The sequence below is a fragment of the Porites lutea genome, chromosome 8 (genome assembly GCF_958299795.1).
Source record: "Porites lutea chromosome 8, jaPorLute2.1, whole genome shotgun sequence".
Lineage (NCBI taxonomy): Eukaryota > Metazoa > Cnidaria > Anthozoa > Scleractinia > Poritidae > Porites > Porites lutea.
This window is the reverse complement of record NC_133208.1, coordinates 23,453,669-23,481,083: the sequence shown is the minus strand read 5'-3', so window position 1 is coordinate 23,481,083 and position 27,415 is coordinate 23,453,669. Positions and strand designations below refer to the sequence as shown.

Sequence of the window (27,415 nt, the reverse complement as noted above, 5' to 3'; positions counted from 1 at the left end):
CTACTGTGTCATACTACTACACAGGAGTTTAACACGGTCTTTTCCAGTTGTCCAGAGGTAATTATATCTAAGATGGACATGTATCTTCTTTAGTATTCTTAAAATGATCTTAATAGGTCCTCTCTCCATATCCCGTGTGCAATAATGACACGAGATGACGTCTTTTTACTGCTTACACCTGAATTCATTTTGATTGATCCTTCATGAAAAATTAGGTAATCCCGTTGAGGTTTAAAAAAACAAAGCCCTCATTTGCAAAAGAAAGGAAAAGCCTGAGGGATTCTGGCAGTAAGTACAATTACGCCAACGTACAAGAGCAGGAGGTTATTAATACTAAATTGTGCCTTTATTTTTCAATGAAACTCCTATTCTAATATAGTCCAAGAATCAGGGCTCAACCCTGTGTGGTCAACTTTCGTTTATTGAGGTCATTCTCAGGACCCAGAGTTAGTGTCTTTGATAGCAAACAGAAGTCCGCAATAGGGAGGGATTTAGCGGCTTTTCGTATTGCCGGGGTGCCCGTAATAGCAGGGTGTCGGCAAGGTGAGAGTTGACTGTATCCCTAGTCCATATATCCATTTCGCTCCCGATTTCACAGAGTGCTTCCCTGGACCGATCAAAAAACAAGTAAGCAGTTTTATACTCCGTACTCCCTACATCTTAACTATCATGTTGTCCATCGTAGTTTATTTAGCAAATACATGCCATTGTTAGACTCAGTAATTAGCATTTATTTCAGTTAACATAATATGTTTTGGAGTTTTTTCTAAGTTTTCATTGACATGATTTTTTTCTTGTTTTTACTCGAAATCTGCATCTAAGCGGCGCGGAGATCAAGTCTAAAGCCCCGAAAGGTCTGGTTCCAAGTTAGACATTTTTTTTTTAGAGATGTGTTTTTCATGCTAGTTGCGTCGAAAAGTTTTGTAATCCGTCCGAATTAAGTCATTTGTGAAGCTTTCTTTGAAGAGTGTCATCAAAAAATAGGTCGCCATTACATAATAAAAATGTTTACGTTATAGGCGCTATAACCTGCAAAATGGCTTAAAAGTAGTACGTTGTCCTATCTCACTTTTTCTTTCTTTGCTAAGTATTTTATTTATTATAAACAGATATTGATATTGAAGTTAAAGTGTAAGTAGAGTCTTTTTTTTAGATGGTTACTTTGTTTTTACAATAAAGCCTACTTTAGTGAAATGATCAAATGTTTACATATAGACTTTGTTACTTTGCATTTCTGTCTAGTTAGTTGCCACAGTAACGGAGATCACAAGTAGGTGTACCACTTAGATAGTACACATAATATGAACCACAATTTCTCACTTTGATGCTTGTTGAGTAACCATAGCAATAACCATTATTAAAATACACCGTCCTGGTGACCTGACCGTCCGCTACTGAGGGGTGTCCTCCACTTAGCCAGCCGGTAGAATAGGTACCACACCTTCGGTAAGATGGACATGATGTTGCCATTCTTGTGCCGGCAGACCCCTGGAAACGGAACCATCCGGGGCCAAGACTGCTATCACAATAATAACCATAGTAGTAGCTCCTATAATACGAAGTCCTTCGGCTTCCGCTGTTGAGAATCCCGTAGTTCTGACATTCTGACACAAAGAGGAGAAAGAACATCAGTCACTAGCAACGTTTCATTTAGTTGTACATCAGCTCGATTGCCCCACATAAGGGAATCCAAGACAATCTTGGATTCTGGATTTCACGCCGTGAATTCCGGATTCTAGGTACTGGTACCCAGTCTTTGCCAGTGGAACTTAAGTTCTGGATTCAAATCTTTAGAAGGATTCCGGATTCCAAAGCCTAGTATTCCGGATTCCACAAGCAATTTCCTAGATTCTGGATTCCACCAGCAAAAATTTCTTGGATTCCGGAATCCGCATTCCCTTACGTGTGGCGAGCTCGAGGTAAAAGAGGGGAGCATTTCATGTTCTAAATTCCCCAATCACATCCTCACTGTTGACCAACAACAACACAGGAAGAAAACATTATTACCCATGAGCAGTATATGTTAGGCATCGTCATAACTTGTGCCGGTAAACAGATGAATTATCTCTGTTACATACGACGTTAAATTTTGATACAGGAATACATCGACGCATGTACCGTCTTTAGCTTTGCCGAGTATTTCCCAGGGAAAATAGGTCCGTTCATATATAAAAAGGTGCTTGAATATTTCAGAATTGACCATAATTAATAATTACAGGTAACGACATCAATTTTGTAACCATCAATACTGACATTTATACAAAAACGTTCTGGCAACTAAAGATTGATTATAAACCTTTCGCGTACATTGATTTGCTACGTTGAGATTTTTTCTGTGCCAGTTCTATTGTCAAAAGACAGTTAACTGAAAGGTCTTTTCTTATAAAGCACTCTGTATAACCACTTTTTTATATTTATACAAGGTCACTTATAATGAAAACGTAGTTTCTAAAAGCTTTGAGCAAGGATGCCTGATATCAGCTTAAGGGTCAGCTATTCACGTCCATAAGACTACTATAAAAACGGAAATGAACAAAGACAGTAAAAACAAAAAAAAAAAAAAAAAAGAATTTCTCCCACAACGATTATTTGATATATAATCGTTCGTGTACCTCTGACTCAGAAACTTATTCACTCGTGTACACTCAGTGATCTTGGTAATTCAAGCAATCTGATTGGTTACCTATCTCGGACTATGACGTTATATTCACCGCGCTACGCGGTGAATATAAAGCAGAACAAAATCGCTGTCGTGAACTGGGTGTTTTGCCAAAGTTTCATAGTAAGGCCTTTTTGAAAATACACGAATATCCAAGTGCTGATGACTTTGAAGGTAAGAAAAGACTTCATGGTGTTTAAACAGCGTGATTTATTGTGAAGTGGTTTACTGTAGCTGACTTTTTTGTACGCTCGAAGCCATGTTTACAACTACAGAGGAAAACGAGGTCGCTTTGTCACTGTTTTGTGATTTCGGGATTCTCGCAAGACCAATTTTGCCTATAGATAAAAGTTAAGTTATGGAGAAAAGAGGAAGGCAAATATTTTCGAAACTTGTGCTTGCCAGCAAGTAAACAAAGCAAAGAACTTTGGAGATAAACAACGCTCACCTTGATCGTAACCGCTGTTGACAGCATTTGCAAGAAGCGACAAAGAAAACTTTCTCATTCACGGTGAGTTGACAGAAACAAATAAAGCTCTACCTTTCTTCTCTGAATTGGGTAGTAATTTAAATTTTCGGCGTTTTGTTTTAAACCGTTGATGCTGAAGCTTACAAAACTCGATACAAAAAGATTAAACCTATCATTTGCCATGTTTGAAGATACTGTAAAGCCTAACTTTTGCGCATCCCCATGTTTACGGCTTCGTGTTTACGCGTGAATTCACCCGTCAACCAAACTAATCGTTTTTTAATGGTTTCTTTTCTGATTCTGTTGAGATCACTTCGTGTGAATAAACTAAAACAATTATTCACCTCAGGCCCAGTTAATATTATTGAATAATCCCCTCGACTTCGTCTCGGGGATTATTCAACAATATTAACTTCGCCTTCGGGCGAATAATTGTTAAATATTAAAGGTAACTGTTATAATTCGCCTCTTTATTCTTGTTCGGTTTTTCATAGAGATAGTGACTGCTATCGCAGTTAATTGGCAAACTTGAAAAAGTTAACTCCCCTTAAAGTAACAGTATAAATTGCATTAAAGTAGACTTGGTCGAAGGTCTCAAAACCGGTCAATGAATTTTAAACGTAAAACACCGTTCAAGCAGCCAAGGTCAGCGCATGGTGCATCACTCACTAGTGTACGGGTTTGGTAAGTGAAAATCTTCTAATTATACCTGATGGTATATTGCAAGTTCTGCCATCTCCAATGTAAGAACTGTTACATGAACAATTAAAGGATCCCACTGTGTTTGTACATGAAGCACGTGAACTGTGACAGTCATCAGTACCGCTAGCACACTCGTCAATATCTGGAAATAAACAAAATAACTAAGTATAATCACGCCCATTTTCTTAGCGAAGAGGTAGCAGGAGACAAGGAAAACGGACTGAAATAACGTAAGCTTGATCAAAAACAGGTTTCAACAATCCTTGCACTTACTGGACAATAACCACTGCACTCACATTGTTTTAGTTTGTACTGTCTTGACAAGTTTTGATTTCATGGAAAAGGAACGTCCAGGGAGTGGGGAGTAGGTGGGGGCCTTAATCCTAGGGTTCCTAAAGTACGTTGTAAAGGCACGTTTACACCGGCAAATTTCCGTGCGGTTTGTTTTGTGTCTTTAGGCCCGTGTAAGCTATTAGTTGAGGCGATAAGTGTTTTCATCACATACATGCGCCTAATAGAAACCGCTGCATGAACCCGATATATCATCGAACATGCGATCTCAGGACCCCATAGAGGCTGATAAATTATTGTAAACTGATGAGCAAAGGATCGCGGGCTATTCAAAACCCGCTAGATTGGAAAGAAAAAAGAGAAACGCGAAATTGAGAGTGCTTCAAGAAAAAAGGAAAACACAATCATGCATTGCGTTTTTCGACGACTATAACATTTCATTTTTTTCTAAACTAAATCTATTTTTTCGAAGCATTTTTGCGTCCGACTAGAATGCAACCCCCAATTTTCTGTGTGGTTGGCTGGTAATGGGTTCATGATAACCGTCACGAATATAGAGGCATTAAGTGACCACTAAGCCCACTATGAGAATGTTGATGTAATTGCTGTAGTTACTGTAGTTGGTGTAGTAGCTGTAGTTGGTGTAGTAGCAGTAGTTGGTGTAGTAGTTGTAGTTGGTGTAGTAACTGTAGTTGGTGTAGTAGCTGTAGTTGGTGTAGTTAGTGTAGTTGGTGTAGTAGCTGTAGTTGGTGTAGTAGCTGTAGTTGGTGTAGTTGGTGTAGTTGGTGTAGTTGCTGTAGTTGCTGTAGTTGGTGTAGTCGGTGTAGTAGCTGTAGTTAGTGTAGTAGCTGTAGTTGGTGTAGTTGGTGTAGTTAATGTAGTTGGTGTAGTTGGTCTAGTTGGTGTAGTAGCAGTAGTTGGTGTAGTAGCTGTAGTTGGTGTAGTTAGTGTAGTTGGTGTAGTACCTGTAGTTAGTGTAGTAGCTGTAGTTGGTGTAGTTGGTGTAATTCATGTAGTTGGTGTAGTTGGTGTAGTTAATGTAGTTGGTGTAGTTGGTGTAGTTGCTGTAGTTGCTGTAGTTGCTGTAGTTGGTGTAGTTGGTGTAGTAGCTGTAGTTAGTGTAGTAGCTGTAGTTGCTGTAGTTGGTGTAGTTGGTGTAGTAGCTGTAGTTGGTGTAGTTGGTGTAGTTAATGTAGTTGGTGTAGTTGGTGTAGTTAATGTAGTTGGTGTAGTTGGTGTAGTTGGTGTAGTAGCTGTAGTTAGTGTAGTAGCTGTAGTTGGTGTAGTTAGTGTAGTTGGTGTAGTAGCTGTAGTTGCTGTAGTTAGTGTAGTAGCTATAGTTGGTGTAGTAGCTGTAGTTAGTGTAGTAGGTGTAGTTGGTGTAGTTAGTGTAGTTGGTGTAGTAGCTGTAGTTGGTGTAGTAGCTGTAGTTGCTGTAGTTGCTGTAGTTGGTGTAGTTAATGTAGTTGGTGTAGTTGGTGTAGTAGCTGTAGTTAGTGTAGTAGCTGTAGTTGGTGTAGTTAGTGTAGTTGGTGTAGTAGCTGTAGTTGCTGTAGTTAATGTAGTTGGTGTAGTTAGTGTAGTTGCTGTAGTTGGCGTAGTTGGTGTAGTTGGTGTAGTAGCTGTAGTTGGTGTAGTTAGTGTAGTTGGTGTAGTTGGTGTAGTAGCTGTAGTTAGTGTAGTAGCTGTAGTTGGTGTAGTTAGTGTAGTTGGTGTAGTAGCTGTAGTTGCTGTAGTTAATGTAGTTGGTGTAGTTAGTGTAGTTGCTGTAGTTGGCGTAGTTGGTGTAGTTGGTGTAGTAGCTGTAGTTGGTGTAGTTAGTGTAGTTGGTGTAGTAGCTGTAGTTGGTGTAGTAGCTGTAGTTGCTGTAGTTAATGTAGTTGGTGTAGTTAGTGTAGTTGCTGTAGTTGCTGTAGTTGCTGTAGTTGGTGTAGTTAATGAAGTTGGTGTAGTTTGTGTAGTAGCTGTAGTTGGTGTAGTAGCTGTAGTTGGTGTAGTTAGTGTAGTTGGTGTAGTAGCTGTAGTTAGTGTAGTAGCTGTAGTTGGTGTAGTTGGTGTAGTTAATGTAGTTGGTGTAGTTGGTGTAGATGGTGTAGTAGCTGTAATTAGTGTAGTAGCTGTAGTTGGTGTAGTTAGTGTAGTTGGTGTAGTAGCTATAGTTGATGTAGTTGGTGTAGTTAATGTAGTTGGTGTAGTTGGTGTGGTTGGTGTAGTGGGTGTAGTTGGTGTAGTAGCTGTAGTTAGTGTAGTAGCTGTAGTTGGTGTAGTTAGTGTAGTTGGTGTAGTAGCTGTAGTTGCTGTAGTTGGTGTAGTTAATGTAGTTGGTGTAGTTGGTCTACTTGGTGTAGTAGCAGTAGTTGGTGTAGTAGCTGTAGTTGGTGTAGTTAGTGTAGTTGGTGTAGTAGCTGTAGTTGGTGTAGTAGCTGTAGTTGGTGTAGTGGTGTAGTTGCTGTAGTTGGTGTAGTTAATGTAGTTGGTGTAGTTGGTGTAGTAGCTGTAGTTAGTGTAGTAGCTGTAGTTAGGGTAGTTAGTGTAGTTGGTGTAGTAGCTGTAGTTGCTGTAGTTAGTGTAGTAGCTCTAGTTAGTGTAGTAGCTGTAGTTGGTGTAGTTAGTGTAGTTGGTGTAGTAGCTGTAGTTGGTGTAGTGGCTGTAGTTGCTGTAGTTAATGTAGTTAATGTAGTTAGTGTAGTTGCTGTAGTTGGTGTAGTTGCTGTAGTTGGTGTAGTTGCTGTAGTTGCTGCAGTTGCTGTAGTTGGTGTAGTTGATGTAGTTGGTGTAGTTGGTGTAGTAGCTGTAGTTGGTGTAGTTGCTGTAGTTGGTGTAGTTGGTGTAGTAGCTGTAGTTGGTGTAGTTAGTGTAGTTGGTGTAGTAGCTGTAGTTGCTGTAGTTGGTGTAGTAGCTGTAGTTGCTGTAGTTGGTGTAGTAGCTGTAGTTAGTGTAGTAGCTGTAGTTGGTGTAGTTAGTGTAGTTGGTGTAGTAGCTGTAGTTGCTGTAGTAGCTGTAGTTGGTGTAGTTAATGTAGTTGGTGTAGTTGGTGTAGATGGTGTAGTAGCTGTAGTTAGTTTAGTAGCTGTAGTTGGTGTAGTAGCTGTAGTTGCTGTAGTTGCTGTAGTTAATGTAGTTGGTGTAGTAGCTGTAGTTGGTGTAGTAGCTGTAGTTGGTGTAGTAGCTGTAGTTGGTGTAGTAGGTGTAGTTGCTGTAGTTGGTGTAGTTGGTGTAGTAGCTGTAGTTAGTGTAGTAGCTGTAGTAGGTGTAGTTAGTGTAGTTGGTGTAGTAGCTGTAGTTGGTGTAGTAGGTGTAGTTGCTGTAGTTAATGTAGTTGGTGTAGTTAGTGTAGTTGCTGTAGTAGGTGTAGTTGGTGTAGTTGGTGTAGTAGCTGTAGTTGGTGTAGTTGGTGTAGTTGGTATAGTAGCTGTAGTAGGTGTAGTTAGTGTAGTTGGTGTAGTAGCTGTAGTTGGTGTAGTAGCTGTAGTTGCTGTAGTTAATGTAGTTGGTGTAGTTAGTGTAGTTGCTGTAGTTGCTGTAGTTGCTGTAGTTGGTGTAGTTAATGTAGTTGGTGTAGTTGGTGTAGTAGCTGTAGTTGGTGTAGTAGCTGTAGTTGGTGTAGTTAGTGTAGTTGGTGTAGTAGCTGTAGTTGGTGTAGTAGCTGTAGTTGGTGTAGTTGGTGTAGTTAATGTAGTTGGTGTAGTTGGTGTAGTTAATGTAGTTGGTGTAGTTGGTGTAGTTGCTGTAGTTGGTGTAGTTGGTGTAGTAGCTGTAGTTAGTGTAGTAGCTGTAGTTGCTGTAGTTGGTGTAGTTGGTGTAGTAGCTGTAGTTGGTGTAGTTGGTGTAGTTAGTGTAGTTGCTGTAGTTGGTGTAGTAGCTGTAGTTGGTGTAGTTGCTGTACTTGCTGTGGTTGGTGTAGTTAATGTAGTTGGTGTAGTAGCTGTAGTTGGTGTAGTTAGTGTAGTTGGTGTAGTAGCTGTAGTTGCTGTAGTTGGTGTAGTAGCTGTAGTTAGTGTAGTAGCTGTAGTTGGTGTAGTTAGTGTAGTTGGTGTAGTAGCTGTAGTTGCTGTAGTTGCTGTAGTTGGTGTAGTTAATGTAGTTGGTGTACTTGGTGTAGTAGCTGTAGTTGGTGTAGTTAGTGTAGTAGCTGTAGTTAGTGTAGTAGCTGTAGTTGGTGTAGTTGGTGTAGTTAATGTAGTTGGTGTAGCTGGTGTAGATGGTGTAGTAGCTGTAGTTAGTTTAGTAGCTGTAGTTGGTGTAGTTAGTGTAGTTGGTGTAGTAGCTGTAGTTGCTGTAGTAGCTGTAGTTGCTGTAGTTAATGTAGTTGGTGTAGTTAGTGTAGTTGGTGTAGTAGCTGTAGTTGCTGTAGTTAATGTAGTTGGTGTAGTTAGTGTAGTTGCTGTAGTTGGCGTAGTTGGTGTAGTTGGTGTAGTAGCTGTAGTTGGTGTAGTTAGTGTAGTTGGTGTAGTAGCTGTAGTTGGTGTAGTAGCTGTAGTTGGTGTAGTAGCTGTAGTTGCTGTAGTTAATGTAGTTGGTGTAGTTAGTGTAGTTGCTGTAGTTGCTGTAGTTGCTGTAGTTGCTGTAGTTGGTGTAGTTAATGTAGTTGGTGTACTTGGTGTAGTAGCTGTAGTTGGTGTAGTAGCTGTAGTTGGTGTAGTTAGTGTAGTAGCTGTAGTTAGTGTAGTAGCTGTAGTTGGTGTAGTTGGTGTAGTTAATGTAGTTGGTGTAGTTGGTGTAGATGGTGTAGTAGCTGTAGTTAGTTTAGTAGCTGTAGTTGGTGTAGTTAGTGTAGTTGGTGTAGTAGCTGTAGTTGCTGTAGTAGCTGTAGTTGCTGTAGTTAATGTAGTTGGTGTAGTTAGTGTAGTTGCTGTAGTTGCTGTAGTTGCTGTAATTGGTGTAGTTAATGTAGTTAATGTAGTTGGTGTAGTTGGTGTAGTTGCTGTAGTTGCTGTAGTTGGTGTAGTTGGTGTAGTTGCTGTAGTTGGTGTAGTTGGTGTAGTTAGTGTAGTTGGTTTAGTAGCTGTAGTTGCTGTAGTTGCTGTAGTTGGTGTAGTAGCTGTAGTTGCTGTAGTTAATGTAGTTGGTGTAGTTAGTGTAGTTGCTGTAGTTGGTGTAGTAGCTGTAGTTGGTGTAGTTGCTGTAGTTGCTGTGGTTGGTGTAGTTAATGTAGTTGGTGTAGTAGCTGTAGTTGGTGTAGTTAGTGTAGTTGGTGTAGTAGCTGTAGTTGCTGTAGTTGGTGTAGTAGCTGTAGTTGCTGTAGTTGGTGTAGTAGCTGTAGTTAGTGTAGTAGCTGTAGTTGGTGTAGTTAGTGTAGTTGGTGTAGTAGCTGTAGTTGCTGTAGTTGCTGTAGTTGGTGTAGTTAATGTAGTTGGTGTAGTTGGTGTAGTTGGTGTAGTAGCTGTAGTTAGTGTAGTAGCTGTAGTTGGTGTAGTTAGTGTAGTTGGTGTAGTAGCTGTAGTTGCTGTAGTCGGTGTAGTAGCTATAGTTGGTGTAGTAGCTGTAGTTGGTGTAGTAGCTGTAGTTGGTGTAGTAGCTGTAGTTGGTGTAGTAGGTGTAGTTGCTGTAGTTGGTGTAGTTGGTGTAGTAGGTGTAGTTAGTGTAGTAGCTGTAGTTGGTGTAGTTTGTGTAGTTGGTGTAGTAGCTGTAGTTGGTGTAGTAGCTGTAGTTGCTGTAGTTAATGTAGTTGGTGTAGTTAGTGTAGTTGCTGTAGTTAACTACATTTACTAAAGCAACTACAGCTACTACACCAACTACACCAACTACATTAACTACAGCAACTACAGCAACTACAGCAACTACAGCAACTACAGTTACTACACCAACTACAGCAACTACAGCAACTACAGCAACTACACTAACTACACCAACTAAATTAACTACAGCAACTACACCAACTACAGCTACTACAGCAACTACAGCAACTACACTAACTACACCAACTACATTAACTACAGCTACTACAGCTACTACACCAACTACACTAACTACACAAACTACAGCTACTACACTAACTACAGCTACTACACCAACTACACCAACTACATTAACTACAGCAACTACAGCAACTACAGCAACTACAGTTACTACACCAACTACAGCAACTACAGCAACTACAGCAACTACACTAACTACACCAACTAAATTAACTACAGCAACTACACCAACTACAGCTACTACAGCAACTACAGCAACTACACTAACTACACCAACTACATTAACTACAGCTACTACAGCTACTACACCAACTACACTAACTACACAAACTACAGCTACTACACTAACTACAGGTACTACACCAACTACACTAACTACACCAACTACAGCTACTACACCAACTACTGCTACTACACCAACTAGACCAACTACACCAACTACATTAACTACACCAACTACACCAACTACACCAACTACAACTACTACACCAACTACTGCTACTACACCAACTACAGCTACTACACCAACTACAGTAACTACAGCAATTACATCAACATTCTCATAGTGGGCTTAGTGGTCACTTAATGCCTCTATATTCGTGACGGTTATCATGAACCCATTACCGGTTGGCTGTTTCTCTTTTTTGGGTGTCCTGTACACGATCTAGCCAGGACGTTTTGGCCTTCCAAACATTCCTATGGTTACTAAAATGGCGCTCCCAGATATATTTTTTTTCAGGGGCCTTTTGTCCAATGCGCACTCTCAGCCTTTGCAGCCAATCAATTCTCGTGGGTGGGTCACGTGCGTTTTTCTTCCGTTGCGCACCTCTCTATTTTCAGGACTTTTCATCGCAAAAACGTTTCCCTTTCGTTGTCAAGCTGTGAACGTAGTTAAGTAAGTAAGGGAAAGAAATTCTATTCTTCTTCATTTCCCGGGAAAACCAGTCGTGGCGTCTCGAAATGTCGGCTGTTTTCTTAGGCTAGAGTTTGAAAGGCTACTGCCAATTTTCGTGGACGCGCCAAGTGCATCGTGTTCACGTTTATTCTTCTTTGCGAAGAGCTCTCCAAAGTCTCATATATCCAAAGAAGAAGGAGTTGCGATAAAAGTACCTTGAATAATGCATTGATCCTGTCTCTACTATTTATCAAAACTTGTCACAGGAAAATACAAACTGCTAATTCTGTTATCCAACCGGGTTTATGAACTAAAACTCCCCACGTCTCAAAGTTCACAATATGCTTCAGCTCCTTTACTATCCGCCTATTACCAATGTCGAGGGCACTCCCTAATCTATGATAATACTCCTAATCATAACAGTCCCACCTGCATACCCCCCACCCCTCCCCCCGCCCTCGTTCCGAAACCAGCGCCCCCGACTCCGCACGTGAAAGACTGCTGCTTACGGGCTTCATGGGTTACTTTCATTTAATGATCACATCAGCTGGCAACCTCGCTACTAATGGCTGTCTAATGGCTATACCAGGCAGCCGGTACTCTAAGTTGACTCCTTTAAACAAAGTATATGATTGTTTCTGTTGTTGGTTTCGTTGTTGTCTGACCTACCAAAAACCTTTTTCGTCTGTACTCGAGTTAACAAGTTTACAGGAGTCATTGACAGTATTCCCTTTCTTCTATGTCACCTTTAGAAAAAGATCAAAACGCCTTACCAGTGCATATTCTTCCATCTCCTGAATATCCTGCTTTACATGCGCATGCATACGATCCAAGAGTATTGTTACACACCGCATTGACGCCACAGCTATGGGCGTTGGAAGAACACTCGTCGATATCTGGGAAAATGTAGTGAAGCTTGGCGTAAAGATAAGAGATTTTGCATATGCCTGATGGCAGTTCAGCGTAACTTTGATCAATTATTCAGCAATTATTGGACTCGGCTTCCTTACTCTGACCCCCTTCCCCTCCACTCCCCACCCCTCGAGACCTGCATAATTCTTCATATCATACAAAGCAGAATCAAACATTTTTTTATTAATTGAAGCACAGGGTCCAGAGGAGATGTGTTTGTCGTTAGAACAAAGTCGATCTGGGTCAGATAAAAAGTGAAGAAATCGTTTACAGTAGATTCATTAAGATCCCATTTGGCTAATTAATCGTGCTAAGCGACAGGTATACATATTTTTTAAGGTGAGACAATAAGTAATTCATTTATTCGCACGAAACGCCCCTGGACCCTGTGATTGAAGGTACTTCAAAACTTTAAATCATGCTTTTCTTCATCGATGTAAAGTTTCGTCTGCACAACATTTGCCTCTTCCTCAGAAAATTCAGGATATAAGGGCACGTTCAGTCTAGCCGGAAAATATTTATCTTCATGAGGAGCTGTCATCGGTTGAGTGGTATGTTTGCTGTTTGTTTGCTTTGCCGTTAGGCAGTAGTTCGGCTCTCTTTTTTTTTTCTTCGCTATTTTCTCCAGCATTATCAAAACCGAACTACCAAGCCTTCGGCTGTCCTTTGTTGATCAATAATTAACCGTTAAAATTCTTGAGAACCCAGGGGCAGTCAAGCCATGTTCCACACAAATCCGGATATTTTTGGAACAGCCGATTTTTTTTTTTTAGCACGAACCGTCCTTTCGTCCACGTAAAACCTATGAATCCTTTCACCGAAGCCGCATCTTTTTTAAACCGCGCCCCAGATAGGTTTAAGGTCTCGTCCATACGAGTACGGTTGTGTAAAGAAATGTATGCGGTTTTTGCAATTGGATTCGTATAGCCGGGGCCTCAGTCGAGTCGAGAGAAACGGCGTAACTAACTGCCCCTAGGTCTCCGAGGATGTCTTACAAGTCTCATCTCTGAGGATATCTGCGAACATCTTCCACATTTGGTTAACGGTAGCTGGTTTTGAAAAATTAGCTGGGGGAATACGCAATCAGAAACGCAGAAGCATTTTGAATTATCTACCTGATAGTTTACACCTGGTCGCTAAGGTCAAAGTATTCATTTTTTTTTTCTGCGAAACAAGTCAGGTGACAATTTTAAGGGTTTATTTCACACCGCGTAGGAATTGCACCCTTCAGCCATTGTTTGACTTTATTGCCTTCTCAGAATCCGTCCACACGAACCGGATATTTTTGAGTACTGCCTTTTGCCTTTTGCCTTTTTGTTACACGAAACGGCATTCCGTCAACACGAAACCAGTGAATCCGCTCACCGAAACCGCATCTTTTTAAAACCGCTCAGAGTGGTTTAAGACCCCGTTTGGGGGGGTTTGGATTTGGGGGGGTTGGGTTTGGGTTTATCTGGGTAAAAAGATATGAAGTTTCAAAAGTGCCCCGATTCGTGTGGACGAGGCCTCAGTTTACTTATAATCTAACATACCATTGCAGGTTTTTCCATCTCCTGTGTACCCGGCATTACACGAGCATGTGTATGAACCCGCGTTATTCTGGCAAACGGAATTGACGTCACAGGAATGGGAACCAGTGGTACATTCATCCAAGTCTAAAAGGGAAAATCACATAGTGAAGAGATTAAACAATCTTTACTCTTATCCTGTCTTAAAAGTTAAGAATTCCTTTGCTTTGTATGTAGCTGTGTAACTAACTGTCGAGAGAAAGTAACATATGGGAAAAACGTGACTCTCAGAAAGGATCTTACAAAGCTTGCCCTGAGCTCATGTTCGATGAACCATTTAATATATAATTCAAAGTTAATGCAGTTGAATGTCTTGGGGCACTATCTGCTAACTGAGGTTCACAAAACACAGTTATTAATGATCTTGGTATGCCTAATACCTTTAAAACAAGTGTAGTTATAGCAGTTATGACAAGGCACATCATTCCAAGTGTAACCATGCCTGGCGCCAAGAGTGTGAACACAATCTTCGTTTTTCCAGTCGTTCGGTTGCTGTGGGGCCCAGAACCTAAAATTACTTATTTCTTTGTTTGTCCACACAAAAGAGCCCTCCACACTTCGGTCATTGAGTCCGATCCAGGTTCTCTCTCCGTTGGGACGGTGTTGAATATAGACGTTTTCATTTTGGTTGTGAACTGTTACCAAACTGGAACTCATCGTTGAACAGTTTGATACAGCAGTGAGCCACGAGCCACAAGTGCGACTTGTAAAGTAACAGTAGCCACTAAAATAGCTCCAACCTGGCTGGCAAATACCTGGGAATTCGAAATAGATGCAACATTTGTGGAATTAAGATACCCAATTACCTCGAATAGTTATCACTCTATGTACCTTACGTTTGAAAAACATAAATATATCGAGATCCTACTTTTAATCTGAGCTAGAGACACTTAAAAGCTGCATGAAACCATACTAATAGTATATACAGTGTACTAATTTATGCGCATCAAGTTCAAAAAGTGCTTCACAACTGCAACAAAGAAAACTTTGTCACACCGAGGCGTCTCAGTAAAAGAAATCCACCCTTGCAATGTCATCTACGCTTTAATGGGTGCTGGGATAATCCGGTTTAGGACTACCTTAAGCACCGCCTTTCAGGTTAATATTGTTGGTTAATATTGAGTTAGCTGTATCTAATATGTAAAAAGAGTTTCTAGTCTAATAAGGATGTCGCCCTTTACCTGACAAGACAGTATATGATACGGAGAGAGGGTCGTACTTTGAGTCGTACAATTCCTTTGTACACACTCGAGCCCCTGTTGTATTGATGTACTAAAAATTAAAATGAAAAATGAATAAATAAAAACAGATGATCATTTGTACATTTTTTAATTCACCAATCCTAAATTATCATGTCTTAGTCTCGACAAAAAAATAATCTGCTACTGACTACTGTTTGTAGTTTTATCTACTTTTAAAGTACTGCGTTTAGTCATTACGTCATTGAAACAGCTTTAAGTGCCCATAACCTAACATTTATTATTATCATTATTATTACTATTATTATTATTATTATTATTATTATTATTATTATTATCATTTGAAAGTACGCATTACTGAGAGAACCTCGTCTGCGGAAAAAAATTTGCGATGCGAACACAAAGTTGTGTTTTTTTTTAGAATTTTTTCTTAGACGTTCAAAGTTGCTGCTATTTTGGCACACCATTGGAACAAAGGAGATGTGACGTAAATTAAGGAAAACGTAACTTTAGATGCAAGAAAACAAGTGTGGAGCCATGTTAGTTCAATCATTTTTTAGCACAAGTCTTTTTATTACTGAACCACTTTCTACATATTATAATCATTATTAGTTCACTGCCATGAAAGAAAGCTCAACAAGCATCACAAGCTCACGATACCGTTCCACACCTCCAAGTTTTAGCAGTCACTGACTCACCTCAACCCAAGCGGTTATGGAATTGTGCATTGGATCCTGACCTCCCCCACTGGAGGTGTGATTCGCAGATACAAATACATTTGGGGCATTCTTGTACGATTTTGTAAAGGAAATATCCTAATAAAAGAACGTACAATGAATTTCAAAATCGATGAAAAGAGCCGTCAAATTAACGTATGGTGAAAACGTGACATATATTAAAGCTAAGCGAGATACTATTTATACTAACCTTGCAGAATGCGTTATTATTCCAGGCTGCAGGCTTCTGAGAGTTTGCAAAATAAACTGAGCTGTGTTCTGAGAACATGGGCTTGTTAAGTGACGAAAAAGCCAACCAGTTCTGTGAAAAGAAAAAAAAAGCAAAAGAAAAGAAAAATGGAAAGAAAGAGAAAATTCGCTACATCATGTTGTCACGTTGCCCTGCACCGCTGGGCAACGACATAATTTGAGACAACTCAACGCACAACAAATATAATGCTGAGAATAGGACGTAGAAAGGAGAAAAAATGAAGTATACTACATACGACATAGATGTCCTCATGTGAGCCCGCGTAATTTTGCAGTTCCCTTAAACATATTTTAAAGGAAGATCGCGTGATATCCTCCAACCAAATACTGGCAGCGTCTCCTCTTCAGTCCGGCATGGTGATGTGCAACGGTCACAAAAACTGAAGGCTCCTTTGGAAACTAAACCCACACAGAAAAATTACTTGTATCAAATTTTCTAAGCAAGCCATGTTGTGAATAAAAGTTTAAATCTACAACATTTTAAATAACTTATTTTATAATAATCAATTAATTAAGCAATTAAAACACTTCCTTACTAGGTAGTGACAAAGACAAAGTGAAAAAGGCGTCTCGTACTAGCTTTTCTTCAAGCAGTTAACGTTTTGTCTGCATCTGTACTTTAAAAACAGTTGTCCGGTTTTCATGTGTTATGACCGCACAATAAAAAAAGTACCTATCTGTTAGTTTTGAATTGGATGTACCATGAACCGAACCGTGAGCACACCCTCTAACATGGTGTGTATATTGCCGGAGCGAGACTTCTATTTTTTGTGTGTGTATGTTGACGTGTTGTAGTGCAGCATTTGATCCTTTTACAAAACAAACATAAATAAATAAATAAAAATTCTACCAAGGGAAAACAAAACCAATGGCAAGGGTGACACAACAGAGCGAGGCCTCAGTTAAAGTGCGCCTTTGAGAAACAATTATTTTCATAAATGACTAGATAAGTAAACTAAATCTATTAAATTATCCATAATAAACAGCTAAAAAAATAATATTTATTTACTAAGAAGGCTAAAAAATATCATGAGTGTTAAAAAGACATTAATTGTAACTGTAGTAACAGCATATATTACTTCAAAGACATGAGTGTTACGTGCAACGCAGCACTTGGGACAGATTGATTTTCACGTGCTGAAAATGTTGACGTCGTAAAGATTAGCGAAGGCACTCTGTTCGTGTCCATGGAGCTCAGGGACTTGAGGAATTTGTATTTATTGAGATTAAAACAGAGCAGATAGATGCTGGTAGATAATTCCATAACTTATAGGTAAACGATTAAAATAACTATTTTAAAACAATGTAGTGCGGCACTAAGAAATTGACAAATCTAAAACTAAGCTGCTGTACAAAATCATTATGACAGCTATTGTACTGACCTAATTGGCATCTGAAGTAGAATTGAAAAGAATATCATTGATTTCATAAAAAAAAAGAATAGGCAAGAGGTTCAGTTTAATATTATAAGCCTCTCCTGGTAGCTGGTAGAAGCCGTTCAACTCAAGTTTAACATAAATTTTGTAGCTCTTCATTGAAGACTTTCAATTTTAGAGATGTTTCCTATAGATTGAGGTGCCCAGATTCAGAGGAGATCTGTCGAATGTAAGGTACAAAAGTCTTCTGGTGTCTGTCAGTGTTTTAATCGCAGCAAGTGTGTCTTCGAAGAAATCCTAATGTTCAGTAACACTGTACTTATGAGATAACATTGTTTATGCACTGGTTCCACGTAAGGTCACCAGTAACCGTTACTCCAAAATCTTTTTGCGAGGTTACAGGAGACAGAGCATCAAATCTAATTGAATTTTATAGCCGAAACAGACTCGGGTTTCGTTTGCGTGGAACGGATAAACTTCGCATTTAGAGCTATCCCACAGTGCATAAAGAAATGTACCGAATTTACGGCGCTTATTTGAAGGCAGTGCTTAATACCATAATAATACCGCTTAGTACCGTATTTACGAGACGCCGCGGCGCTTATTAAACTTCCTCGCCCCCAAATGCAGCGCTTATTCGAGAAATAACTGTATAGATGTTAATTGGCAACTTAAAAGAGTTTATTACATTTAGGGCAAGTTTTTATTACATTTAGGACAAATATTTTTACATTTAGGACTTTATTACATTTAGGCCTTGGCCAACTTGGAAGTAGAACTATAGTAATTAGGGACCTTCAGCATCGACGACGAAATGGGACGACGACGCCGACCGGAATTGAAGTGAAATTTTGCCGCGCGAACCTGTGCATGCGTAAAGTTGTCGAAAAGTCGTCCAGCCTTTGTCCACAACGAAATTCAGGGAGGTTTGCCATCGTCGCTAAAACGTAGGTATAAAACTGTACTTTTTGTGTGTAAATCACTCTTTTTCTCCCTTATCATTCAGTGTAACCAGACAAAACCTTAACAAACCAAGGTAATAATAAATAAAGTAAAAGCACATTTTAGAGAAGTGGAAAAAATCGCTTACTGAAGGAAAACGCACTGTCTTGCATGTTGTTCCAGTCCACCACTGTGACATGCGCAACTCTCCACTGACCCCACCTTCTGGGGCTCCTTGATAAGCTATCCAGTCTATGGACACATTAGCACGGGACCTGCGCTCGTTGAAACCAGCCGCCATCACGCACGCAGTGAATTGTTCGTAGGTCACATCTTCAATCCACGACACAGCAGCATCGTGGACGTAATTCATGTCCCTTGTATCGATGTGATTGACAGTAACCTGCACTTGAACGGGTTTATCAGGGTAGAACACAAATGGTCGGAAACCAATTACTTCACAGTGAGAATATCCCAAGGAAGGTATATGAGGCATGTGACGCCGGTCACGCTGAAATGGGAACCCTGCAAAGTAGTACAAAAACGCAAATGTAAAAAAAAAAAAAAAAAAAAAGAATGAGAGAGTTCGAGTTATCATGAGGCGATTTGTCTCGAGCTCCACTTTAGACAAGATCATATATTTTTTTAAAAGTCATAAACTGTTCACCTTACTAAATGACCTCAGTATTTCACATTTTACGTTACTAAAACGACGCATTTTTTGCTTTAATTAAATCGTGTCACGGTAAAATTTCCTCGTTTGTGCTTTTGCTATAGAAATATGTTCAGAGATCAGCCTCGCATTAATAACCAGTTTATACCTTTGAAACGACTTCTAACTGGTACAGTGGTAGAGATTCAGATGATGTGATATCGATACGTTGTTAGTGAAGATTTTTTGACGTTTCTTTTTTTTCGGGGTTGTTAATTTGGGTGATTGAATTAAATGGCAATTGATACCATAAATTACGAGATCACTGATACCTTCACAGCTCCCAGGATGCTGCACAGTAAAGTTCAGCTGTAACAAACACATTTCCTGCTTAAAGAGACACTTGTTGTCATACGTCGTTCCGTTAGAAGAACAGATAGGCTCTTGATAAGATGGGCAACTGTCTATGCACACACAGCGGGCATCGTATGGTCCAAAAGCTTTGCATAGACCATGATAATCACAGTGTACGCCATCTATACAAGGATCCAGGTCTGTGTAAAACAAAAGATGCATGATTATCATTAATTTTGTGTGCATAACATATCTAACGGAATTAAGTGCTTATACCGAGATTTGGATTTGGTCTATAAGAGTATTAATCTAGAGTAGGGCTTGATTTAGGGGAGCAAGGGTGGCGCAGTGGTGAAAGAACTCGCCTCCCACCAATGTGGCCCGGGTTCAAATCCCGGCGTCGACACCATGTGTGGGTTGAGTTTGTTGTTGGTTCTCTCCCCTTGCTCCGAGAGGTTTTTCTCCGGGTGCTCCGGTATTCCCCTCCCCACAAAAACTAGCACTTCCAAATTCCAATTCAACCAGGAATCAGGTAGACGAAGAACCACTATGTGGATGTGCTTCCTGCAAATCGTTATTTATTTATTTATTTTATTTATTATTTATTTGATTGTTGTTTTGTTGTTGTTGCTGTTTTTTTGCTTTTACTTTAATTTCAACGAAGTTTTACCGAACATGGCGAGGGAGAGAAAGAGAAAAACAGTGAGGTGAATGATCGATGCTATCATTCTTGTTATCGGTAATTTTCATGTTGAACTGACGCTTATAAATTAAACACCGATCTTCTATCTAAAGGATCTGTTAGTGTTAACGAGACAAAGTGACAATATTAGTCTTTACACTAGAACCTAAATTAGCTAAGAAATAATTCCAAAGAAGTAGATTTTAAATTCTTCAAGTAAAAGGGAACAAGTGTATGGAACAAGTCCTAAATGACTTATTTCGTTGAAACGGCATTACTTGACATCAAAGCAGGGGGTCGTCTGATTATTTTTTTGCCGTGCACCATATGATCTTCTAAATCCTAATAATCTCAAAAAAATCAATTAGCTGTTCTCTTTGAATTTGTTTCATGAATGGTCGCAAAGTTATCACATTAGTGGTTAAGTTTTTTTTATTACATTAAAGGTTAGAATGTTATCATATTAGTGTTTTTTTTTTTTTATTACCTTATTAGTGGTTAGTAATACATTAGTGGTCGATTATTACATTACTGGGTGATATACCTACCTCCAGTAATCAGATAATCGACTTTTATGGTATCCTTGCTGTTGGTTTCATAGACTCGAACACAAATCTCTGTTTTTGCGGTGGACGTGTACTAAGGGTAGAAAATCGAGATTGCTAATAACATTATTACTCCAAAGCAGTGTTGAAAATTTTACTAAACAAACGATCAAAACGTAAAGGTGACGAGAAACTTTGACGAAAACTGAACTGTTAACCACAGATATAAAAAGTTGTTTAAATGTTTAGGAATCAGTAAGAGGACTCGTATCTGCTAAAAAAAAGTTGATTCGGGTTGAACATTTTATTCATTCTCCAATTCCTTTGAACCGGTTATTACTGTCACTCCATCAAAAATGGAAATCGATTCTGTGTGATAAAGAAAGTCCAGAATCTGGGAAATGAAAGAAGATAAATAAATATATTCAAAAAACCTTTGCAAGGACTCAGGCCTTTGTGATATTTCCTGTTATGCGGAAATACTTATAAATTTTTTTCCCCAAATTTACAGAACTTGATGTTGTTGTTCCTCAGAGGGGAACCAATATAGTGGTCAGAAACCAACAAAAATGTCTGTTTTTGCGATGGCACAATCTGAAAAAAAGTGACAATTTTCTAACCCAAATCACAGTTTTCTAGGCCCTTTCAGATCCTTGAAATGCCGCGTCACGCAAAAGGTTAAAAATTAATAGCGTACTTTATCACTGACAAAACGAAGAGCCCTTTCGAACAGACAATTTGTAAAAATACGGGTTATGCTGCTCTATAACTGATGAATTTGTATGAATTTTGATGACGTCACGTGAAAACCACCAAGAATATAATACTAGCGTGGCGTTAAACTTTGTGAAAAGATTTTCTTACACTTTCTGTCTTTCTTGTCAATCTGGGATTTCTTTTATTTATTCACGGCATGGATTGATCATATTTATTAAGATTCAACGCTAAATTAATCTTTTGCCATCTGCAAGTTTGTAAAACAATTTTACCTCGACCCAAGCGGTGATTGCGTTACACCCAGACAAACGCGAATCGTTGTTGATGCGTTTTGCCGTCACTATCACCACAGGAGGAGCAAAGAATTCGTCTGTAAAGTTGATATTCTGTCAAAGAAAGATATAGCTTGTTAAAAACAACTTTTTTTATTTAAGATAAATGGCAAAACATGAGAATTATAAATAAAATGAACAAATGACTTTAACAAGCAAGTTTCGACTTGTTTCTCAGACTACTCCATGAATTAATGCACAATGCAGAATATTCAGAACAACTAGGATTAGTTGTTTATTGGTTCTGCTAAAAAGGAACATCATCCCGCTTTCGATTTTCTTAATGCAAAGAAATTTTAGTGCTCCATTTAGTAACCTAACAATTTACTTTCATACCTGGCAAAAGGCGTAGTTAGCTTGCTGAGATAACAAGTTATAATTTGTAAACAAGAGGCTGTCAGTTAATGTGAAGTTTCCAACACTGAGGTTTGTATAAGCCATCCAGTTCTGCAGCAATGGAAAAAATATCATATTTTAGAAATTTGGAGCCGTTTTTGCCATATAATGTTACTAAATCAGCTGTCCACTATTAAGCTAAATGGGGGGAGTTAGAGGCACGCCCCCCATAACTTAAAAACTGCATATGATAATATAGCTAGACCAGATAATTTGGTCATAATAATGTACTCAACATATCTAGCATCTTGCGATAAACTGACCGACAAAATTATGTAATGTGACTTCAGCTTGAGTATAATAGAAAACACGTCAATGGGAAGGTGTCTGATTAAATTGCGAAGTAGGCTAACACTGATTAATGCCCTTAACAACAGAAGTGACAGCATGATGAACGGGAGGAACTGGAACTTTCAATTGGGCATGCATCTGTAAGAAATGAGAGCATTTCAATCCAGTTTCGTCGATGGAGTGTTCGAATTCAACTCCACTATCGTGTCATTAAGGGAAGGCTGAAGACACTTGTCCCACTAAAGAATATTTCTAACAATTTCGTAGCGATAAGCCTTACCGATATTACAGAGTCTATCTTGATGTCAATTCAAATAAAACTAACTGAACACTGCACCTGAATTGCAGATCTTAAATAGACACCCTTAGGATATTTGAAGAATACATTTTCACTGTTTGATTGATTTTGAACAAGTTAAATGTATTTGTTTTGCTTATTTGTGTGTAGAAGAATATTCTGAAAGCACACTTAATGTGCCAGCAATAAAATTCAGAGGGAAATGAACATTCTTGGAAAATTATCTCAACACTTCTGTACATTAATTTTCTTCAAATCCACATCTTTTATCAAATAAGAGCCTCAAAAACCTTGATTGCATTTTTACAATTTTCTCTTTAAATTTTTTTTAATCATTTACGTCAATCAGAAAATCTAGAAAAAAAGAAAAAAAACGCATGAAAGTGAAAATTCCAAATTTTGCAAAATATGGCTGTCAACAATCGGTGGCAGAGGACACTTTGACACTGGGGACAAATGTTTCCAGACAAGTTTTAGAAAGATCGCTAAGCTTGGTACTCATTAAGCATGAACCTTAAGTTTGGAGCCTGGCAAAAGCTCCTTCCCCGCGGTCTGCATAACACTAAAGTTTTACGAAAGAAGGAACCTGATTTCAATTCATTTAAACGAGTACTAAAATATAGCTCATTAAATCGTTTAATTACCCATACTAATGTTCAAGCTAGAAAGCGTTCCTGCTGACTTCCAAAGCAGTAAATGGTAACAGAAATATACTTAGGGAATGTATTTTTACTTCAATGTTTTACCAAATTCGAAATTACATATTAAAAAGAACTGGACTTAAAATTTTGGCATATTTATTTATTGTATAACTTAATACGTAAGAATTTTACAAATCTATGATAACTTCGACCATTTTTCTTATGATTATGATAAACTTAAGAGCAAATAAGCGTCTTTGGGCAGCTCATTGCAGAAAAAATAATTGAATGGAAATATTAAAAGATCTTTGAAAAGCAATTTAAAATTTCAAGCTCACAATAGCAATGCCTTTGTGAAGTCCGTCGAAAATCTTTACTTCCCTGAGGCAGATTTTGAAACTGTCCCCAGTCAATTCTTCCACCCAGACTGCCATGGCGTCTTGAGGTCTCTCAGGAAACTGGTGACTTGGAGTTGCAAGCAAAGTTGGAGAGGTCAAAAAACGCTTTAAATAAAAAAAGAAGAAGAAAAATGGATTAGTTTTAACTGAACAATTAATAATATTACTATAACAACAACAATAATAATAATACTATAATACTATTATAGTGTTAAAAATAAGGAGAAAAATTTTTCCGAATTACAAATAAAAGAGCACTGAAAATTCTAGACAGAGGAAAGTGACACACACACACACACAAAATGAGAGCTACAATGTATTTCCGTATAGTACCGGCACGCACACCGCGTTTGAAGAACAACGTTATCAAATTCGTTAACAAAGGAAAGGCAAAAAATAATAAATCTGTACACGGTGACTGACTGTAAAATCTCTTTGTTTTGCAACCTTAATATTTCTAAATTAAATTCATTGTAACTAAAAATTTACATCAATTTCAACAATGTTTGATGCGTTCCGTGTTATTGTTTTATAAAATAATAGATTAGATAGCAATTGGAAACTAACTTTACCATTATAAAGGCTAATGTTTCATTGCTTATATTCAAGACTTGTTGTATGTGAATGCAAGTGTCAGTGTATGACGGATTATATGGGTAGGTATAAGTGTAGTTCATGAAGAGCACATCACTCTTCGGAATGGTGGGGGCTGGTGTTGAAAGGTTGACTGGTTAAGTTTAATACACCCTGGAGTCCTACATAACCGTGCAAACGTCTTATGGTTGGAGGGGGCAGGGAAAGGTGTGTTAGACGTCTCTTCGCTTTCTTTGTGGCTGGTATTGTCATTGCGTGAATTGGTAATTGCACGGATTAGTAGGTTATTCCACGCATAAAAAAAAAAGAAAAAAAAAATCGATCAAGTTAGAGCGTAGTGTCAACCAAAAGATTATTTGTGCTTAATATTTCTTTATTCAAATGCGTTGCAAATCGATCATTATGTGTCTGTTATATAATGTTAAAGAACTTCTGTCGGATAGGAAAATGATTCTACAGAAGTGAACACACGTCCAGCGTTTGAACAAATAATTGCATGATGAAGGGTCAGGACAACGTTTTTCAGCATCAAAGGAGGCATGCATTATGTTCTTTGCGTTTGAGCCAAAGAAAATGTTTGACAATAATATTATTTTAGAGTGTAATCTGTCAGGAATCCAAGAATGTCCTTTATTGCAAAACGAAATCGGATTTGGCTTCTCAACGGCAAGATGAAAGTTCCATTTGTGTGGCAAAGGCCGAGTGCGATTAGCAGGGAACCACACCAACAATCAACTTTTAATTGGCGAATCAAAACAATTTATCCTACCTTCTCCTCTAATACATTCAACTGCGCTTATGACTTAGCCGTAACACTGGGCGTCCCAAAAACAAACAATCGAAATGCAGCAAAAGAAAAAGGGAGAAGGATGTATTAACAAACTGACCTTGTTCATTCAATGGTTTTATCATAGGAAAAACTCTCTTTTAATATACATCTTTCTGAGAACTCGAAGAAATAATACATTTCCAGACTATGATTAATAGAAACTTTCTCCACATGAGTAGTAACCTTATGCATATCGTTATTTTGTTCATCTTGCAAGACCACTTTGTCTGACCGTTCTGGATTCTTCCTTTTTGCAATCAATCACGTTACTTTGTACAGTGAACATATTCTTTTCAAAATTAAACTAACCTGAGGAAAGTAGATCTTCTTACATTCTGTTCCGGTAGTCCAAGAGTCCAAGGAAGTGGTTCCTAGTTGTGCCCCCGGAGGGGCAGATTGTAGGGCAATCCAGTTTATCTCAGCAGTTGTATTTGAGCCGTTGCTGTACTCGTAGATGCAAGCGCGGAATTGAGTTCTATCTACTGATTCCACCCAAATAGCAGCACCATTACCACGGGTTTGGCTGTTCACTGAGTGTCCAGACGAAGCAAACACTTTCACTTGCTTTCCACCAGAGAACGGTTTAGCGAATGTGATTTTCTCACACGCGAACAACCCTGGGTTCCTGGTAGTTGTATTGATTTTTCCAGCTTTGAAAATGACTTCTGTAAAAGAATAATAAATTTTTAGGCTAAAATAGCCTCCTGTTACCTCTGGGCTATTGCATTTGGTAGATTTATGAAAAGTTACACGCACTGAGCGTAGCTAGAATCCTTAACGTTTGAGTATAAGCTCGTATTCAGGACTTTCCTATTTCCGTGCGTGCCCCACCTCCAATGCCTTCTACCTTACTCGAAATGAAACTTCCACATTATTTTACCAAAAAAAATTGCCGACAACTATTAGTATGTTAGAGCGCATATTCCTAAAGAAACAAAACATTATCCAATATACCTTGACTTCCTTCACTAAGAAGCCCAGCAGTAAAAATTGCGTAGAGGACAAACGGAAGGTGTTGCTCTCCCACCATCTTGCTTTAACTGAAGAAGTGCCGCTCCCTCTCATGCGAATTAGAATAATATACACATTGTCCCCACGTGAAGGCATCATTTCTGTTGCGTGGACAGTAAGGAGCAGTGAAGCACTAATTTTCCTTAAATGGATATGATTTGTCGTGGTCCTAGCGTTGAGGTCGTGGAAAGGGGGGAAACCACCTACCGGCATAGACTTACCATATAGAGACTCTGGTCGAGTTGATTTATTCTATTTGGCTAAAATTATAATTACCCTTTCTGAGAACACGTAAAGCTTATGTTAGCACCCATGCGCTTTTTTATTTCACCCAATTGTCCCCCTCTGACATTTTTGCCCTTTTGAAATAATAAAAAAAAAAATCATGAGACGTTTAGTGGGTAAGTATCTTACTGCCAATTATATTAATATACATTCCAGTTGCAGTTGTTGTTTTCAGAAAAGCCAGTTGAAACTTAAAAACTTTACAAATGCTCATTTTGATTCTTTACCTTTTCCTTTCCTTTTATAGAGAACTTTAACAGTCTATAAGATATTTTGCTGACTTCTTTTATCAAATTCTCGTGATCAATTATTTTCACTGATTCACTGCGAAATCATCGTTAGATAATTGAGCCGGGTTAAGTTCCACTCCTTGAAGTACCAGATCATGCAATGATCATTTGATTATTTGTAGTTCTTTTACTTACACGAGCAAGTAGCAAACTGTCTACGCCTTAAAACTGAAATCCATTCGTATGCTCTCCATAAAATAATTCAAATCAGCCCTGTCAAATTATAGCGTGAGTGAAGTGGATAGAAGGAAAGGCTTTTCTTACTGTCTGGATATAATTGTTTTTTTTTTTTTTTTTCAAATCCTTTTGTTTTTTGGGTATAAGCTTAACAAGAAGGGATTGGCGGACAATTCATTTGTACAATTTATGTTGTTCAGAAATGAATCATTAAAGCTAAACGATAAGGTTTTAAAGGAAGTTGTGCCCTCAAAAGTATTCTTTATTATTATTAAAGTTATTAAAAAAAAACTAAATAACGAAATTAATTTTTATAACTTTAAGGTCCATCCCTGTCGACAGTTTTGCACGAAATCATCTTAAGCCACAGCTTACCCAGTGTGGCGACGGCCATCTGTACTGTTTGGGTACGAGTTCAGGTTTATATGGAGTTTCAGCTTTATAAACAGCTGATCTCTCGCATCACAAACAGTCTCGTTTACGAAACTTGAACAGAATTACATTTATATAGTTTGCGTGCAGTGCCTGTTGTACTTATCAGTTTGCACTACGTAACAGAGAAAATGACCTGCAAGTTAAGTATTGCTGGGCAAAATGACTCACCAGACAAGCCATACTTCAAGCTCATACAGCTTCTGCACGAATAACGTAAAAGGTCTTCACCGAAATAAATTTCAAGGGTTCTTTTGTTGGTTCTTACAGTGATTCTAAGCTTTACAAAGAGAAGTAGCTAGATTCATAATGAAACAAACTAAAAATTGAGACAAACTGTTTTTATTGATCCATCATTTTAACAATGCCAAAAACTAATCAATTGTAAGATTGCAGCGACGGCTTAAGGGCACGTTCAATAATGCCGATATATCAACTTGTTACATACAATAAGTGTTTGTCAGTTCTATAAGCTACTGGAAAAGTGTTTCTGAACTGTTGTCTAGTGTGAACTATTAAGCTAGGAAAGGACTTTAAACTTGGAACTTGTAAATACATATGGAAATTAAAAACT

At 38.5% G+C, this 27,415-nt stretch overlaps 1 pseudogene; it reads right to left on the bottom strand.

Moving 5' to 3' along the window:
• On the bottom strand, positions 1-25,676 carry LOC140947067 (uncharacterized; annotated as a pseudogene).
• Positions 25,677-27,415: the final 1,739 nt, after the last annotated feature.